Raw genomic sequence first — 19513 nt, 5'->3', positions numbered from 1 at the left:
AAGGTTAAACAGCATGTGAACTTCAAAGTCAATGGGTCAAAACTTAGATCCCAGGATAAACTATGAATAGATGGTCCTCTTCTTCATGAAGGGGACAAATGATCTCATAAAAGAGATTTCTCAAGGATGCCTCCTTCTTCCATCCAGCCAAATGGGATCACAGTGTTTATCCCTTTCGCCTTCTATCATGGGAGGATATGGCTAGGCAGCCTCCATGGAGCAGAGAATCCTTTCTACTCACAGAATCACTGATACCCTAATCTTGGTTTTCTCAGCATCCATAACTATGAGGAATAAACGTCTGGTTCTTATAAATCACTCAGTAATTGTATTTTGTTACATCAGTGAGGATGGAGAAAGACTGCCTTTCCTGAGCTGGAGGCTACTCCCATGTCATTTTTCTTTTTGGTCTTATTATTATTATTTAAAAAAAAACAAATTTAAATTTAAATATATTTTGACCATATTCTTCCCCTCCTCCAAGTCCTTCTAGATCTTCTCCCTTTCACTACCCGCCCAACTTTAAATTCTTTCTCAAAAAACAAGCAAAGCCCAATATAATAACAATACCTCCACACAACAACAAAACGGTATAAAACATCCAAAAAGAACAAAACAAAACAAAAAAACAAATAAAAAAATCCCCAAACTGTAAGCAAATAAAAGCACACACACACACACACACACACACACACACACAGACACGCATGCACACACACAAACCACCACCACCAAAAACCAAACAAAAAACCTGTCAATTACATATTAGTCAGTTACTCCTGAACATGAGAACTGTCCTGAAGCCCCATTGCTGAAGACAGCACCTACACAACTTATTGAACCTGGAGATGTTGAGCTGGTGCCTACACAGAACCTTCACCACTATCTTCCAGAGCCAGTGTTCTCAATTTTCCTAATACTGTGACCCTTTAAAACATTCTCTCACATTGTGGTGACCCCAACCATAAAATTATTTTCATTGCTACTTCTTAATGGTAATCTTGTTATTATTATGAATCACAATGTCAATATCTGTGTATTCCAATGGTCTTAGGTGACTCTCATGAAAAGATTGTTTGACCCTCCCCAAAAGGTGACCCTATAGGTTGAGCACTGCTGTTCTAGAGTCTTTGGTACAGGAATGCCCTCTCTACACTACTGAAAGAGAAATATAAACACCAACCCAGCCACAAACCTATTGATATAAAATGTGGTCCTGCCTGCAAGATATGCTAAAGCAATGGTGGCACAAAGCTTGTGGGAGCAACATCTGATTTGTCTTAAGGCCTGCTCCATGAGATGGAACCCATACTTATCGCTGCTTGGTCAGCTAAGAACCTGAGACTGGATTGCCCAGGGACTTGGAATAAAAAAGTAAATTCTACTGTTCTAAAAACAAAAACAACAAACATAGCAATAAAATGACTCCTAATGACATTATGTTATTCTTATAGATCAGTGCCTCACTCTGCCGTCATCAGAGAGGCTTCATCCTGCAGCATATGGGAACAAATACAAAGACTCACAGGGAGACCTTATACAGAGAGTGCGAGACCTTGAAACATTCAACCTCAAATGGGATATCTCCATCAAATACCTCCCGCAGGCAGAAAGGAGGCAGACACAGTGTACGAGTCAGAGGGGATGGAGGACACCAAGGAAATAAAGTCTTCTAAATCAATGCATAATTTACGCACATATGAATGCAGGGAGACTGAGGCAGCATTCCAAAGCCCTGCACAGGTCTGAACCAAATAAGGACCTAGTGCTGAAAGAAGTGGACATGGACCCCCATATCTAACCCAGAGCAACCTTCAATTGATAATCACTTAAAAATGAAAATATAGTTTCTGTCAAGGCAGTCTCTCTGGGGAAACACACTACTCTTAACGGCAGGCTTCATGCCTAGCAGTAGAGGGCCAACAAAACCCAAACTTAATGGAGGTTCCTTGTCTCACAATGTCATGTAAGTAAGTTTTTTTTCTTCTTAATTTTATCTTGTTATTCTTAATTTTATTTCAATTTAATTTATATATTTTATTCTTTCTTTTTACCCTACAGGTCCTTTGCACATATATTATGGTTTTCACTTTAGTGTTTTTATTGCAATTCCTAAGTGTGCAAATGAGTGGGTCTCTGTTTCTTGTGCCCTTTTTCTTCTGCTTGTTTGTTTTATCCAATTCTGATGTGTTTTTTTTTTTTTTTAGTTTTTGTTTTCTTATTTGATTTTATTATTATCTTTTAGAAGCCTGTTTGTTATCTAATGAGAAACAGAAAGGGGGTGGATCTGGATGGAAGGGAAAGGGGAGGAACTGGTGGGGAACAGAGGGAGGTGAAACCATTAGGATTTATTATGTGAGATCTATTTTCAATAAAGAGGGAACCCCTCCAAGCTCCAAAACAGGATCAAACAGGTACAGGGAAAGGATGTTGACTCTACTTTTATTTATAAAGGAAAATGAAAAGAAATCATTACTCCCCTCCCTGACAAAGGACACTGCAGTAGTCACTAGTAATGCTAACTGAATATGTCTGGCTTCCCTACACCTAGGTAGAGAATTGTTGCCTTGCCCCTATAGGTAAGGCCCATTGCCTCACCTACACCCTAATAAGAAGGCATGGGTAGCTTGACAGTTCATATGGGAACCTGAGAGCTGCCTGACCCCCATGCTTCCTCTTTCCTGGCCAACAGCAAAGATATGTGCTACTCTGGTTGACATCTCAGTGGCTTTCACTAACCAAGAGAAGGCAGGAAGCAAGAGTGAGACATAATCTTCTGTAGCTCACTAAAATGTTGACATTGTCTATGACTATCACATAACAAAACTTACTATGAGTGACACAGAAATGGGCTACTGTTGGAAGGCAACTACCATCAAATAGCAATAATAAGGATTTATAAAGCCCTGATATTGGGTCGGGCTTCAGAAGAACTATTTCCCCGAGTCACTGGATAACACGTATCACACTGGATGGGAAGACTATTGTCCTAGTGGCACAGTGGAGGACTTGAAAAGATAATACAGGAGATGTGTGAGTCCATACAGAAACTACATGATTAGAAGCAGAAGTGACAGGAGATAGACAGTCCATAAATTTAGAAGCTTGCCAAGTTGGAAGATGAAATAACTTTTCTTCTTACAATAATAAGAAATTAATCCAAAAATGAGCTTTATATCACAAGACCTAAATCTGTTTTGAAGTGCTTAGAAGAGAAGCCATGGCCTCATGGATGCTAGGAAAGTACTCTGCCACAGACCACCAGCCCTAAAACATAAAGTGAAAATGAAAGGAAGTAAAGTAGGATAAAACCTTAACACTGCTATTGTAAACTATGAGTAGGGTAAAGGCATAGAAATTTCTTTAAGATGGACAAAACGACTTGATATAGCACCAGAAAATTAAGAGCAAGGCACTTATGCTTAAGCTCAAGCTGCAGGGTAGATGCGGGAGCATAGATAACAAGGAAGAACATTTCTGCCAATCTTTAGTGGCTCTAAAATTACTTGAAAAAAGTTTTAAATTACACATTTAATTCATTAGTTCACAGAAGTGTTTTGTAAATGCTCAGAGGGAAGAGTATAATTAGAAGGAGCCATATCCTTCTAGAGGAAGAAAATAAAAAACAGACTCTGGAAGGACAGATAATGGTTATCTGTGATGAAACTTTAAAATTTCAATGAATTTTACTTCAACCTCACAGAGTATTTGTCTCTAAATGTCAGACTACTTATGTGCATAATTAAAACATATTTACTTTTCATTGAGCTTATATATGTTTATATTTTAGTGTATGGTATGTAAGTACTTACAAATATTAAGTAGCATGATATCTAACATTTTGTGACATATTTTGATTGTTAAAAATGTAACTACAGAAAAAATGTAACTACAGGATATACGGTTTTGTAATTGCCTCTCAGACAATTGCCTTAAGACACATGTTTTAAACAGCCAGTCCTTAGCCTTAATCCCAGTGTGTGGACAGTGCCTTCCTCAGGCCAGACTGATGACAGAATCTGGAATCTAAGAGGGTGAAGACAGCTCTTGTTTGTATGTCACCTACCTATTGAGGGTGGTCACAACAAGCTTGCTCTGGTCCCATTCTGCCCTTAAGCATTTTTATTGTCTGTTTCTGTCTGCAGCCACTGAATATCTCACATCACAGGGAAAAAACAGTAGAAGCTAATGATAATAAAATCAGACAGAAATGGATAAATCCTCATACCAGCAGATAATGGAGGCTACACAGCACTACCAAGAGACAGACGAGGCTATCTCCATATGTATATGAAAAGATTTTTCACATCTATGGGTTTAAGATTAAAAAGTACCTATTGCTTTCTATTGCTGTGATAAACACTACAGCCCATAAACAGTTTGGGGACAAAAGGGCTTATTTCAGGTTACAGCCGATAGTCCACCATGATGGAAAACCAAGGGCAAGAATTTAAGGCAGGAACCCAGAGGAGGGAACTGGAGCAGAGGCTGTGGGGAAACACTTCTTACCTACCTGCTCCCATGGTTCTCTCAGGTTGCTTTTTTATATACCAAGGACCATTTGTCTGGGGGTGGAACTGTCCACAACAGGCTAGATCCTCCCATCAATCATTAATCAAGAGATTGTCCTATAGACTTGCCTATAGGTCACTGGCAGAAGAATGTTCTCAGGTGAGGTTCCCCCTCCTTAGATGACTTTATTTTGCGTCAGGTTGACAAAAATTAAGCAGCATAGCATCCCATGTAAAAGTTAAATACTTAGTTTTTCCCTTAAAATGACAAACTGGGACTCAACGTTTTCATCCTCGTGCTTCTCTTGGGGTTTCTTTAGGCAGTCTATTTTTCTATTCACTGTCTATTTTTTGAGTTTTAATTTGTACTTATAATTCTCTCCGGGGCACAGTGACATTGCTGTAGCCGTTGGAATTGATCCGTCCGGCATGCCAAGCATTGCATTGAATGATCTGCACCATCTCCTCATTTTAAAGCTGACTGGCCTTTGAGACAGGGTTGAAGAAAAACATTTGCCATCTTCATACACTGCTCTTTTTTGCAGCCTTTGTCCTCTTGCTTGGCCAGGGGATAAGCCACATAAGATGGACAGGCACTTCCTTGGAATTTGGGTGTCTGAGTTCAAAAATTACTTTTACTCATTCATTAGCTCTATTATGATATACTCCACCTAAGCAGACAATTTATTTAATATGTATAGTTCAGTGGATTTTTGTCATAATCTCAGAGTGATGTAACTGTAAGAACAATCTAATTTGAGAATATATCTGTTACTACAAAGATACCTTGTGCTCCCAGTCCTTAGCCATCCTCCCTGAGGCTTCCCAGCCCAGGCGACCACTAATGTCTCCTCTGACTCTATAAATGTAATGTTTTCTCTCATGTAAGTTGAATCATACAATGTGTAATCTTTTGTAGGTGGATCACTCCACTTATCATGTTTTCAAGGGTCAACCAGAACACTACACATATCAGTACTTCATTTCCTGAGTAATATGCCATTATATTCCACAGAACACAATGTGCCATGCTCGTTACATTCTAATTATCCAGGCATCAGTGGGCAGACACTTGGACTGGATCCACCTTTGGGTTATTAACACATAACGCACACTCAGGAAAAGCTTTCTGTGGACATGTGCTTTTGAGTCTCTTCTGTATGTACCTGGACATGAAAGTGCTGGGTCAGATGGAAATTCTGCTTGTTTCTCAGGAACTATCCAACTGCTTTCAGGGAGATGCAGCATTTGTATTCTGATTTTTCTACCACCTCATCACCGCTTGTCTTTTTTTTTTTTTTTTTTTCCATTACAGATATCCTACTGGGTGTGAACTGGTATTGCATTGTGGTTTTGATTCACGTGTCCCTAATGACTGATAATAGTGAGCATTTCTTTGTGCTCGTGGGACACTGTGTGTCTTCTTAGCAGGAATGCCCATTCAAGTACTTTTCTTAATTCCTGTTGGACTTTTTAAATAGTGAAAGTGTAAGATGATATATGTATATATACCTATATACATATTAATATGTACATATATACATACGTATATGTATACACACCTACTTCTACTATTTTAAAAGCCCAACAAAAATTAAGAAAAGTGCTTAAATAGGCCTCTCACCAGATATAACTTGCTGATATTTTCTCCTTTTCTGTGGGTTGTCTTTCACTGTTTAAAAGCAAAAAGAACTGCAATAGGAATGATTGTTGATAGTATCTACGTTGTTTTCTGTTGTTGTCTAGGTGCCCTGTAAAGTGAAGCACTTGAGGAAGGTTGCATGAGGAAACTCAGTAAAGAGCAACTATCAGGGAGATCATACAGTGAGACCCAAGCCATGTGGGGTGGGACTGGCCTGGGCTTCTACAGCAGGCCTCTGTTGGGGTTCATCTCTCCTGAACCCCGGAGTTACATCTCCTGAGATTCTTCAGACCTCACAGTGTGAGTCCATTCTCTATTTATGTCATACTGGTTACCAATGACAAAGAAGCGACAAAGAAGATGGTAAGTCTGACCACTGTACCCAGTTTACAAGTGAGATAAGAGATCTAGTCATGAGTTCATGCTGCTGAGGTATGTGCACAGGCTTGTGCTCCCTGGACACCTACCTTTCCATTTCCTGAGAAGGCACATCACAAACCTAGACCTGTTTCTCTTTACTTATAGAGATGCAAGGGAAGCTTCCTTTAAATAGTACATTGCAAGTATCAATTGTGGGGACTTCTTACAACCTGAAGAGTCAAGTAAAACCCCACCAGGCTTGTAGGGATCACATAGGCAAACAATGGAACCATGGTCAAATTTCCAGGAAATATCTTTAAACAGATTCGATTTATAGTAGTGGGTAGGAATGTATACATAACAGAAGCATACAGATTTTTCATAGACCATAACCAAACAAAAAACTCACAACAAAAAAACAAAAAGCCCTCACAAACAACCTCAATTTTAAATTCTCCTATGTGGAAAATTTGTAAGATCTAATGTACCCTTTTCAACCAATCTACAGAGAAGATAGAGGGACAAAAACCTTGGCCAGTGGGGTATGAATCCTGAAAGTTAAAAACAACATTTAAACATGGTTTGGCGCCATACTGAAAACTTTCATTAGTTTCTTTTAGGTTTGTGGGTCAAAGATGAAAAATACAATATTCACAGAGCCCTCATCTAGACAACACCCTGGGAATCTCTTTTGAACATTAGGATATGTACCATATCCAGCAATATTCCTGAGCTGGGATTCTGGGAAAGGGTCTGTCTTGGCCACAGGGTGCAGACACAGACAGCAACATTCTTCACATAACCCAGGAAAGCAGAGCCACCTTGCACACAATAACAGATCTATATATGTGACTGTCATGTATAGATCTTCTCTGGTATCTTCTCTGGTAGCCATCTTGCTATCAGAGACATACTTGAATTATTCATAACCCTGCTCCCAGGCATGGCCATTGTGGCATAACCTACTGCACAGCAAAGAAGATGTGGATAGAGTTCAAAAGAGTATTTCACTTTAGACCCCAGCGCGGGGAATGCCACTTCCCAAACCTTCAGGGTAACCTTTCAAATTATTTTATTCTCAGCTCCATACAGATGCAGGTCTTGGCTGTGAATTTAATCCCTCTGATTGCACTAGTATCTGAAGAACTCTCTTAGAATGACTTATGTGGTTTATCAGAAGATGCCAGAATCTCAAATTGCCTGTCCATGATATAAAAATGTGGGTTTAATAATGGTTCCAAAATGCAGTCTATACTAAAACTATTAAATTTAAAATAAAAATATTTCATGGCAGACATTTTACTATCTCATTAACTTTATATCCTTAAACTTCTTTTTTTCTCCTTTCCCCTCTTTTCCCCTGTATCCCTTCTATTGCCTTTCTCACTTCCCTTTGACACTCATTTATTGATTCATTCATCCATTCAGTTACCCAGCCTTATTCATCCACTATCACCTTCTGGAAAATCTTAAAAGCTGTTAAGAAGGAAAAATCCAAATCAAACCCAGAATACCCCAAGATATAGTCCAAGCCTTGAAGGGTACAGTATGGGACAGATTACCCAGTGGACACCTGATAAAGGACAAATGAGGAAACCTCAGTGGTCAGGGGTGGGGCGGGTATGGAGCCTGTGCTCTGTTTTGGAACACAGTTCTGTGTTCAGGATCAGGAACCACATTTCCTTAGCCAGGCTGGCAACATCTCAGCATCCAGACCTCCTCTGTGTACCTCTTCAGAGAGGCCTTCTGAGTGAATCTGTGCCCAGTTCTCCATCCCTTCACCTGCTCAATCTTCACTCAATCTCAACCCCTTCCACTTTGCCACGATATTTCACTCACAAGTGCCAACCCAGCAGGTATTCTCCAGGCCTGGAGCACACTGCCCACTTTCCTACAAGGGTAATGAAAGAAAGAATGTGATGGCCAAACAGAATTATCCCTGAAGTTCAGACAAACTTTTCTTCCCTTGAGAGACATCTTGCTTTAAGACTGATCTAACAGTAACAAGGATGTTATGAAAAACCTTAAAGTTATAACCCTTGTTAGTAAAATAACCATTCTCATCACAAAGACCATTGGCTCTTTTGATTCTTAAGAAACATGATGACATTATGTAGAAATGCCCCCTTGGTGCCTTTGAGGGACTGGATCCAAGATTTCCTACAGACATGGGATCTGTGGATACTTCAGGTCCTATATAAAATGACCAAGCATCTAGACAAAACCTAGTCCTGGGTTCTCTAATCCAGCTTCAGTTGGTCTCAACCGTAGCTACACTGCATTGATTAGGACACATGACAAGGACATCTGCACATGTTCAGAGGCAACATTTGAAGCTTAGATCTGAGGCTGGAGGACTCGACGGGATTCGGAACTTGCAGATACAGAGGGATGGCTATGCCTTAGGTGCTCCTTCTGCTCTCCATCATGATTTTCCTAAGTCATACTATGATGTACCACACTGACATTTCTATTATGAGTTGCCAGTGTAACTCTGACAGGCAGGTCTTAGTCTAATATTAAACATAATCAAGGTTCGTTACCACCCAGGGATGCCAACCTCTGTACTATCATTCCTTTAATCCTAGTTTGGTTAGATTTTGACATTCAGCAGTTTTATTCCAAATGCCTTTTCAAAAATACTCACAGAAGCTCAGTTCTATGACTAATGGCATGTGTGTGAATGTTCCCCCAATTGTTTCTGAATACTAGACTTATTTAGCTAGATAAATTACTGCCCTCACTCCCCCGCACTATGTCTCACTCAAAATCTGATAAATTTCCACTTCCTCTGTGTCCTGGGATCATGTTGATGGGCACAGGCTGATCCAAACTGATTCCATTGTCCTTCTCCCTGCCCTCCCCTCCTCCCCCGACATGGATGCTAGGTGAAGAACTCCATGGAAAAGGAGAAATCAATTATCCACATTGGCCACTCTGCAAGGCTACCTAAATATCATAATTTCTTTGGTTGGCAGTCAGGTCTGATCTGCCCATTAATATGATTTTCTTACATCACATAATGACTTTTTCCCTTCTTTTCTAAAATCATTTTCTAGGGAATTAGATTCTAGTGACCCTTTGTTTTCACTTACAGTGTTTTTAGGTCACACATGACATATGATCTCAAGGAAGATCCCAGTCTGTGGGTCCCAGTTAGTCCTCAGTCAGTGTCATCTTACTGTTTTCTGCCTTCACCACCTTAATTCTAGTGTCAGCCTTGTTTCCTTTGTTCACTCACTTTTTTGAGTCTTTGATGCTTCACTGATACCATCACTAGTATTTGCTTTAAGAGGAAGGAAATGCACTACTTTTCTGAAGTGTTGCTGGTCTCTGAATCATCCACATTCTTTCAGTCTTTTTTTTTTATGTTTTTCATGTTTTGCTTTTTTTAAAAAAAAAAGATTTACTTATTTATCTATATGAGTGTTCAGTGTTGCTGTACATCTGCATGACAGAAGAGGGCATCAGATCTCATTACAGATGGTTGTAAGCTACCATGTGATTGCTGGGAATTGAACTCAGGACCTCTGGAAGAGCTACTAGTGCTGTTAATCACTGAGCCATTTCTCTAGCCCCATGTTTTGCTTTTTCTGCATGCTAGTTCTTTTGAAGTCCTTAGTCATGTTGGGGTGGAATCCATACTTTATGGAAGGATAATATGGAATGACTTGAGGAAGTGGGCTAAGAAAGTTTATAATCTTGATTCAAATCTATCTGAAATATTTTCTCCCTGACTGTGCTCCACATTGCTTTCTTTGGAACCTGTCTTCTTCTGGTTTGGCTTCTAAGGATTGGGTTGGTTACTAACAAAGTTTCTGTTATCACAGGTCTCCTAGGAAGCAATGAATTACCAACGGGCTGATATCTCCATCTCCTGTTTCCTCTTGGGCAGGTACCTAAGTGAGGAGCCAGATGTTATACACCATTAATGGGAGACAGCCTGGCCACCATTTTGTTGCCTCTGAGTACCTAATGACATTGAACTAACTCTGTCCATGCAGGGAAAAAGGTGCTCGTTCACTTAAGCACTCGATAGCCTCCAAGCCACAGTGCATGCCAACAAATCTCTTAAAGAGCTACACCATTTCACCCACTAATTAATCAGAAATCTCTTAAAGAGATACACCATTTCACCCACTAATTAATCAGAAATCTCTTAAAGAGATACACCATTTCACCCACTAATTAATCAGAAAAGAGTCTAAGACTCACAGAGAGTTGAGGTTGTGAAAAAGCACCATACACTGTGAGATAAGAGTGGAAGATCCCACAAGTCAAGGCCAGTCTGAAAGTGAGGCTACCCTTGAGGCAGGACCAGTTGATACACTGTAATTTCTTGTACTTCCAATTAAGTCTCCTATTCAAGCATGTCCCAGTACTACAGCTTCGATGGGTAAAGTTCTGGATGGGTAGACTGGCTGCCCTTACTTTATTTTTCATCTGTGCCTTTTTTTTTAACTTTTCAGAAATCATATTTTTAAGAGATAAAGGAAGGCTTCTTCCATTTTTATCTTGGTTTAATCAACTTTGACTCACTATAGGAAAGTAGCTCCAGGGCATGGAAACTGCCATGGCATGATAGGATATTAGATATGAGTAATTACTACAAGATTCCAAGTTCTTAATATTTTCCAGGTGTACAAACCTGAAAGCCTCCAGTACACAAAAGCATGGGCACTGCAGAGTCCATCTTTGTAGAGTCTGGTCATTACCCTTGGAAAAAAAAAATCCCTCTCTGTTCTAAAGATCCTACTCCGGTACAACTTGGAGGCAGAAACTACCAATGTCACATTTCCACAGGCAGTGTGGAAACGGAAGTTCAGACTCGAAACCTAAGCAGACCACCTCAAAAGGCAAGAAGCTGTTCCTCAACACGTAATTCAGTGACCTGAGATGGATATCTATTACCCCACCACCAGGACACTCAAAACCATGACTTACCACCTAGTGCTGTTTGCTCATTCCGTACGCCACCTGCACTCCAGTTACTATTCTTATTCCTACTTGTAGCTATTCTACCTAAAATCAGAACCTTTGAGAGGGAGAGTTCTGGCCCTTTAAGTCAGTAAACACTTCTAATAAATGGTTTTTAAATGTTCTGTTTATCAGTTGAAAATCACTGATGTGAGATCTCATAGCTGAGTCATACATCAAAAATGGGAAAAGAAATACCTATTCATTTTTTAAGTGCTCAAATGCCAACACAGAAATAAATCAGAGTGGCCTTGTATGTTGTCTTAATAGTTTAGATCCCACAATATGTTTGCATCTGCCGCTGACAATGGCCTTGAATGGTAATCCCTTCATTTTGTATATGTGACTACCTAAGCTCAGATAGGTAATCTTTAAAATATTAAAAATGTTGAAAAACAAGATGGCCTGTGTTTCAACAGAACTACGTAGATGACAGCTATGCCTTTTTCTTATGTCACAGAATTAAAGATCTTAATTAAAATTGTTGCATCCAGTTGTTACTGCACTGACTCCTCAACTACACCACAGCAATGTACTCCAGTGCCAGAATCAAGCAAGAGAAATGTTTGTTGAAGACTTCCTCTGTGTGTGCTCACTTACATCACCTCAGAACTCACCTTGTCACCCAGACCCATTGGTGACATCATTTCTGTTTATGCACAAAGGAGATGAGTATGAGCAAATGGCATCAGTATCATTTTTCCATCACACTAGAGCAAAGCCACAACAACACAGTCAGGATTATGGGATACTTCAAGAAAGGTTTGGTTTGTCAAAGCTACAGAAGAAGTCATCAACAGAGTGAAGAGCCCAGAAATAGCCCCTCACTTTTATAACCACTTCATTTTCAACATATAACTCAACATCCAAATAAATGAGTAATCATATAGAAAAAAATTCCTTGAGCCCTCCTTTACTCTATACATGAGATGAACCACAAACCACACTGTAAAAGTTTAATCATAAAGTATCAAGAGAAAAGGAGACTACATACATGGCTTAGAGAGTACAGAAGTTTCTTAAGACATAAAAATAAATATGTATATCTTTAAAATAAGAAATAGACTTTATACAGTTTTAAAGGCTGCTTATCCAAAGGTGTAACTATAAATCAGTAAAGCAAAGATAGCCTAGTAAAATGGGTAGAACTAGATAGCATTCACAAAGGAAGATTCTGTGAACTTCCAATACAAATTAAAATTACAGGGCATTATTACATACCCAGTGGAGTGCCTTGAAGGGCACGAAGCTGTCAGCACCAAAGGCTGGCAGGGATACAGAGGGACTAGACTCCCTGTACTTTGCGAGCAGGCTAGGGAAACAGCCTACCTGTCTCTTATAAAGTGCCCCATGACTCTGTGAGTCCCTTCCTAAATATTAACTCAGAAGAATCCACATAAAGCCTTACAGACGGATGTTCACAGCAGACTCATTGGCAAGAGCTCCACACTGGGAACAGCCCAAGAATCCAACAGCACACTGGCACAGGGAGACAATGGGACTAGTAAGCAATGAAAGGAACATGTGATGGTCCAGCAACAGTAGAGCAAGTTGTGGGAACAGTGGATGAAAGGAAGGTGTGTGCCTAGCACCTAGTTCCTCCAGATGAAGCTCTAGACTAAACAGCCTATGGTGAGGAATCCGAAAGTTGGTGACCTGGGATACAGCCTGGGCATGAAGGGGCTATCTACTGTGGTACCTATAGCTTAATAAGGATCTCGAATATCTAGGCATAGAGGCATAGGCATTTTTTAAGACTCAACTCTTTGTGTGCATGTGTGCTCATTTGGGAGAAAGGGTAGGTAGAGAGGACACTCAAAACCATGACTTACCACCTAGTGCTGTTTGCTCATTCCGTATGCCACCTGCACTCCAGTTACTATTCTTATTCCTACTTGTAGCTATTCTACCTAAAATCAGAACCTTTGAGCTCATGCTGGGTGAATTCCCTCCCTCCAGGCTGGCCTGAACTGGAAGTGCTTCAGGCATCTATCCTCCCACTCTAATACCAGAGATACACTAATGCTAAAAAATGGAGAAACAGAGAGAAGCTACTGAGTCTGCAGGCACCGAAACCTGAAGGCTGAGAGAACCTTAGGTGTTTGAAAGTGTCACATGTTATTTACAGAGTAAACAGAACCCAGGACCAGGAGGTGTGAGTGACTCCTCTATCTCCCAATATTTGATACTGAAAATATGTGATAAGTCACAGCCAACATAAACTTTACCATCTTAACCATTTCAAGTATCTAGTTTAATGGCATCAAGAGCATTCGTAATGTTATGCAACCACCACCACTAGCTGTCTCTTCATCACTGTAAAATAAAACCTGTCTACCTTAGTCACTAACACTCCAACCTTATCCATATTATCTCTACTTGACTTTCTGCTTCTATGATTTATGACTACACAAGCACCTCATTTATTTGTCTTTTTTTTTTTATTTTATTTTTTTGACTGGCTAACTTTAACTATCAGGATATCCTCAAGGTTGGTTCATCAGCACTGCAGTGTGTTTCAGAAGCTCCTTCCTGATTAAGTCTGACTGTCTGACTGGCAGGCTACTGCATGCCTGTAGCACATAAGTTTATTCACTCATCCACCATGGAACCCTTGGGTGCTGCCATCTTGCTGATGGGAATGATGCTGCTATGAGCCTGGATATTCAAATATCTGTTTGAGTTCATTTCCTTTCAGAGTCATCCCAAGGGTGGATGTCTTGACTGATACTGCAATTATATGCTTGATTTTCTAGAGTGCCACCACAAAATTTCATCCTGTAATTGCACTATTCTAGACCCAACCAACAATATCAATGCTTCCAATTTCACATCCTCACCAGCTTTTATTTCCTAGTTTTTATCACAGTGGTCTTCTCAATGGTTGAAAGGTAACATTCTTGATACTTTTAAAAGAAGGAAGTAAGGAAATAGGGAATATTTACAAAATAAATCATTTTCACTTGGAACAATCTAGAACTATCTCTGGTGGCTGCAGAAATATTCTTGGTCAAGGTGACAGAGCTGCTGCAAGGATGTTTCCCTCTATTGTAACAGCACAATGTTGGTTTTCCCTTTGCCACTGTCTCAGCAAGTCAGGAACATATCCAAAGCCCAATTCCCAGAAAAAAATATATTTGCGTAGTCTAACCAATAAAACCTGTTTAGATCAATATAAAAATGGGGTACATAGAATTCATGAACACTTTACAAACAAGAATAGATTTGAATATCCTCAGAATTCCAGAGAGACTGGCAAGAATCAAGTCTCTCTCTTCTATATTTTGAGTGAAGAAAACATCACAGCACAAAAAAAATAATCTATATTGTAAAGGGGATATAGGGAATGGTAGGAATCTGAATACAGTTCTTCTTAACCACAATTTCAACTTGAGAGGAGGAAGTACGGTTTCTAAGGATGAGGAAGAAGTTGATTATTTGCTTCTTAGGGGATTCACCACAATGTAATCTCTATCCTTGGAGCCTTCACAAATGACACAAGGACACTGTGAAAGACTTTCATGTTCGCTACTCTTAAACTCCCTACACATGTTTTCCGATCTTACATTAAAAAGGACTTGGCGTTAAAAGAGGGGTAATCTTCAGAGTCATTCCTGGTGGAGTTAAAATTTTAATTGTCTCCAGCTGTCTTAAACCCAGTCACAGATAGAGAGAAGAGCAGGTGACATTGTCTCCCTAAGGACTGGAACAACCGTTGGAACAACAGCAGCACAATTTCACACGTGGGTCTGTCAGCTTCTCGGAACAGAAGGAAGTAAAAGGAGAGGCAACGGGGGCTCTGGGGGTCCAGGCTGGTGGAAAGAGAGAAAGCAGACTGGGTGCTCACAGTCTTCCCTCTCTAGGCCACCTCTTCATGGGACTTGGGACCTTAGGTGATAACAGGGAGGCTCAATTCTCATATTAGACCCATCGTGGTCTATGCATGATGTCAGGACAATGCTTACAGTGGTGGCATAGCCTGTATCTGTTCGTACATCTGACCCAGGAAGAATGTAACATGTTATCTGTAGTGTATGGACACTAATTTGGGCAGCATCCTAAAAGGGTAAATGCAAATAGGACTAGGGAGGATGTGTGGATGAGTAAGAATCTTTCTGAATAATTGGTGGAAAAGCAAATGAAGTGAGATCACTGTGAATAGAAAGTGTGAAGAGCAATGATGCTTCAGGGCACAGAGAAGCTTCAGGACAGCCGTGACCCCAAGAGTATCACTGGGATAGCATGACCCCAAGAGCAGCATTGAGATGGCTGTGACCCCACCACAGACCACAGGTACCAGTGGCAAACAACCACAACAACAAAATACAAGAAACTCCAGACACTTCACAAGGTCTCTCATGTTTACCTGCCTGGAAACCATAGGGAACGCTCTAGTTCTGCTGCTAATCTAACTTTGCTAAATAAAACAACTGCTAAACCAGGCATGGTAGACATGTGCCTACCTGTAATCCTAACAACTGAAGGACAGAGTCAAGGAGAGGATGAATTCAAGGCCATCCTGGGCTCCATAGTGAGACCCTGTCTCATGAAAACCAATGCCACAGAACTCTGACCCTTCTACAATGTCTTTGCTTTTATTGTCAATGAAAACAAGCAGGACACAGAAAAACATGGCAGTGAGGCTGCTTAAAAACAAACAAACAAACAAACAAAAACACTGACTGTCCAGTGAACTTGAAATTTAGGTAAACAATAAATGCTTGTGAATGTCTTGTGAAGTATTTGGGGCGATGCTATGCTGGGAATATCATTTCTTATTCAGCTGAAATCCACATTAACAAGGCAAGCCACATTAGCATTTTTACACTTTAGGTAACTCTAAAGGAAGCAAATTGATTTGACCTTCCTAAAATCCTGTTCCTGCCAATCTTCATAGTAAAAGGTGAAGCTGGCAGAACTGCTGCTCTTACGTGTGAACAGGATTCTGCCAGCAGCCCATACTGTGCTGTCACTCACATAAAATGCAATTACCGTGTTACTGTTACTATCATCGTCATCATAATTATTAGTATATCTTCACTTTTGTTCTTCCAACCACCTTACTTTAGGGAGCTACATTTAGGTATTTTAGACATGCACACGTGAGTGCTGGTGACCAGCTCTAAATTTAAAGCATGTCCGCTGTGATCACACCCCTGAAAAGGAAAGCTGTTTCTTTTCTGAAACACAGAACTATCTTGCAATTATCTCATCAAGAAATGTATCTCCAGTGGTCTCCAAGAGTGATACATATCTGGCACTAAGATTTCTAAACAGCCCTTTAACTCTCTGATTTTAAAGGTTCTTTCTAATCAGATTCGGACATTTTAAAATGTCTTACACCCATGCACATCTAGGGAGCACTACATGAATTCAGTGGGTTAAAAAAAAAAGTGCACATGAAGATGGAATGTAGATGGAACATGAAAATGAAAGGTGGGCTAGGGCTTGGGGTGGGAAAAGGAGTGGGTTTAATCAAGATGTCTTATATACATATATGGAATTGTAAAAGTAAAAATGTTCTAATGCGGTATTATGCATTATAATTATAATATGCAGACGTGTTATCTCACAGGTCCTTGGGACAGAATGTTTAAGGATGTAAAGGGCAGTAGAGTGGCCTACCTTGTACATAGAGGATAGCTTCCAATGTCCAAGTAAGTGCCAGAAACTAGGGATAATTATGAATCCTGAATAATCTGTGGCTTTTATTCATATATGCACCTATGAAACAATAAATTTTTTATTTTATTTTTATTAATTACAGTTTATTCACTTTGTATCCTAGTTATAGCCCCCTCCCCTGCCCTCTCCCAACCCACTCCCTCACTCTTGTTCTCTTATGCCCCTCCCCAATGTCCAATGATAGGGGAGGTCCTCTTCCCCTTCCATCTGACCCTAGTCTATCAGGTCTCATCAAGACTGGCTTCATTGTCTTCTTCTGTGGCCTGGTAACAATAAAATTTAACTTCTACTTTAGGTATGTTATAAGATTTAAATAGCAGTATAATAAAACAGACACACTGTAATAAGTGATTTAGAACATGAACTGTTAACGTCTGGAATTTTCCATAAAACATGTCTATATCTACATATATATGTATTTATTGCAGCTGACTACAGGGGAGTGCAACCACAGAAATGAAACTATGAATGAGAAAAGGCTACGTATCCACTGTATTTGTTAGACCTAATCATTTTTCATTGCTTTTGGCATATTTTTCTTTTCACTGTATTTGTATTTTTCTTGAGAAAAATTTAAAAATAAAGTGTGGGATTTCCCTTATGATTCTTTTCACAAAAGTCTTTTTAAGAAAAATATTTTGCCAAATTATTTTCTGAAGCAAGTATTACCATGATGCCAACCAATCGAACCAGAAAAATGTATGAACATTTCTAAGAAGTAAATAGTATATAAAGCAGTTATAGAGCAGTACTCAAGGCTAATCTGATGCTAAGAAAACAAAGCAATGTAATTAAAACATATGATCTTCAGATCACACCAATTATTTCAAAGAAACTGTCTGACAATATTTAACCTATGCTCATGAAAAAAACTCCCATCAAACTAAATAAAAAGGACTTTTTTCAAAATGGTTAAAAGAATTCTCTAACATGATTAGCTTATGATGCCCAAAGACAGAGCTCTCTGCTGTTAGGACCAACATTCTGCAAAGGATGGCCACTCATGCATAGAGGTGTTGGTCTTTCGGTAGTAGAAGTTCAACCAGATAACAAGGAATGAAAAGGAAATAAAAGCACATATACTGTGAAATAAAGAAAGTATTCTCTACTTACAGACCACATTAGCTATCTAGAATATTCTACATAATCTATAGAACATCTTTTCTTTTTTTAAATTTTATTTTTTTCTTATCAGTTACATTTTATTAACTCTGTATCCCAGCCGTATCCTGCTCCCTCATTCCCTCCCAATCCCACCCTCCCTCCCTCATCTCCACCGTGCCCCTTTCCAAGTCCACTGATGGGGGGGACCTCCTCCCCATTCATCTGATCCTGTTTTATCAGGTATCTTCAGGACTGGCTGAAAAGCCCTCCTCTGTGGCCTAACAGGACTGCTCCTCCCTTTGGGGGTGGGGAGGTCAAAGAGTCAGCCATTGAGTTCCTGTTAGAAATAGTCCTTGTTCCCCTTAATATGGGAAACCAATTGGTTACTGAGCTACCACGGGCTACATCCAAGCAGAGGTTCTAGGTTATATCCATACAGGGTCCTTGGTTGAATGTCAGTCTCAGAAAAGACCCTGTGCCCAGATATATTTGGTCCTTGAGGAACCTATCCTTTCCCCATCATACTAACTCCCCTTCTTTCATATGATTCCCTGTACTCTGCCGAAGGTTTGGTCATGAGTCTTTGTATCTGCTTTGACAACACTGCTAGTTAGAGTCTTTCAGATGCGCTCAGTAGACTCCTGTCAGACGTTTTTTGTTTTTTTTTTTTAATATTTATTTATTAATTTTGAGTGCTCTATCCGCATGTACACCTGCGTGCCAGAAGGGGGCATCAGATGCCAGTATAGATAGTAAAGATGGTTATGAGCCACCATGTGTCTGCTGGGAATTGAACCCAGGACCTCAGGAAGAACAGACAGTGCTCTTAACTGCTGGGCTATCTCTCCAGCCCCTAGAACATCTTTTCAAACTGAATAAACTCAGTCAATTCACAAAGTACAAGAAAAATATACAAAAATTACATATTGTTTCTACATGCTATTAATCCGCATGTAGAAACTGAAATTTTAAATTGTGGTTCAGTCATTCAAAATAAAATGATATGCTTAGGAGTAAGTTGAATAAGACAGGAATCAGACTTATAAATTACAAGATAATGACAAAGGGAATAAAAAAGGACCTAGGTCAGTGGATAAACATGCTATGATCATGGACTGGAAGACTTGGGGTGGTGGGTGCAACTACAAAAACAATTGATTAATTAAAAATCAAGAGATCCAACAATCTAATGATGTTGATTCCTTCAAATTTCTGTCAAAAGTCCCCCAAAAGA

At 39.7% G+C, this 19513-nt stretch overlaps 1 protein-coding gene across 8 annotated transcripts in view; it reads right to left on the bottom strand.

Moving 5' to 3' along the window:
• The window catches only part of Otud7a (OTU deubiquitinase 7A), a 313145-nt gene that overhangs the window by 263872 nt on the left and 29760 nt on the right, over positions 1-19513 (bottom strand). For 4 of the 8 annotated variants that reach the window (XM_060367259.1, XM_060367261.1, XM_060367260.1 and 1 more), the window contains one exon: positions 17116-17214. The exons of the other annotated variants lie outside the window; for them this stretch is intronic. The gene's annotated coding sequence lies outside the window, so the exon portion shown is untranslated. The remainder of the gene's footprint in view (positions 1-17115; positions 17215-19513) is intronic. 8 annotated transcript variants of the gene reach the window in all.

Source organism: Meriones unguiculatus, chromosome 14 (assembly GCF_030254825.1).
Source record: "Meriones unguiculatus strain TT.TT164.6M chromosome 14, Bangor_MerUng_6.1, whole genome shotgun sequence".
NCBI classification, from domain to species: Eukaryota; Metazoa; Chordata; class Mammalia; order Rodentia; family Muridae; genus Meriones; species Meriones unguiculatus.
The sequence above is the reverse complement of the archived record's forward strand: the minus strand, read 5'-3'. Positions and strand labels throughout refer to the sequence as shown.